The sequence below is a fragment of the Typha angustifolia genome, chromosome 2 (assembly GCF_048772165.1).
Source record: "Typha angustifolia cultivar Huaian chromosome 2, ASM4877216v1, whole genome shotgun sequence".
NCBI classification, from domain to species: domain Eukaryota; kingdom Viridiplantae; phylum Streptophyta; class Magnoliopsida; order Poales; family Typhaceae; genus Typha; species Typha angustifolia.
The window spans coordinates 5,908,830-5,910,080 of NC_133240.1; positions in this window are offsets into that span (position 1 = coordinate 5,908,830).

A 1,251-nucleotide genomic window follows, 5' to 3' on the forward strand; every position below is an offset into this window, starting at 1 on the left:
CCACCTCTCATCTCTGAGCCATGAACCAAACAAAAGCTTATCCTTCGCCTCCTGATTTGTAGTATTCTCTGCCTGCACACTAGAATCTATTATGTTAGTAGCCTCCACCTAGGTAGGGGGATCTATCCCTTGCCTCAGCATCTTAGCACATGGTGCTTTCCTCTTCAGAGGATTCGGGCAATTCGAGACCTTATGACCAATCCTACTACAAGCAAACCAAAATTTTGACAAGTCTTAATAAGAGAGTTTTACATGTACCTTTTTCATTCCAATGCCTACCGTAAAATCTACTTCAGTGGTTTAGCAAGATTAAGGTTAATACACATGTGAGCATACCATCACCTTGCTCTAGATACCATGACTTCATCAATTATTAGGGGGTGACCTTGCTTAGAGGCTATGGTGATTAGGATTTTAAGCCTCCAATATTCCTAGGGAAGATCGATAAATCTAACCCAAATAGGAGCAAATTCGATCATCTCACAAGAGGCTCGAAAATCTGACTTCCACTGAAGTAAATTCAGCACTTACCCTCTCATGGTCTAGGGACCTTCCGCTAGGACAATTTCCCCAAGCAACCTGGGCCTAAGTCCTTGGAGGTCCTCCTCCATATTGCACTCATTGGACCACATTTTCTCCCAAGACCCAAGCTTATGGGGTACTTCACAACTTCCCAAAGGCATATTTTCTTCGGTGAGCACACCTGACAAACCGTTCTCTTTACTACTTGAAGAAAGCTCCAACTTCCCTTTACCTTTCGGATCAGGAGGTCGAGGAGTAGGCTTCGGTGAAGTTGAGGAACCAACTTCACCCATAAAGGCGAGAGAGGGTAGTAAATGAGATCATAGATTTTCACCTAATTTTTGGATGAAGCAACCTCACTCCAAGAAAGATTGACGAAAGGGTTTTATTTTTTCAATTTTAGTCTTGCAAGACTTTCATTACAATACAATTTTAGTTGTTTATCAAATTTATTTTTTGATCCTTGTATTCCTCCAAAAATAGTTTACGAAGTCACCTTAAACACAGACTATTTTACAAGAAAAGTGGGATAATTTGTATTTTGTACAAGATCCTGATTTTTTTTTTGATAAAAGGAGCAATTTTATATTAAGTTGGTAAATGGTTACAAAAGTATCCACCAAAATCGGAATTTAGATGAGTAAATATTCAAATGTAAAACTGCCACTTAATAAGGGTATAGATATAATAATTAGATCCTTTCGGGAAGTAAATGCATATTCCTTCTAG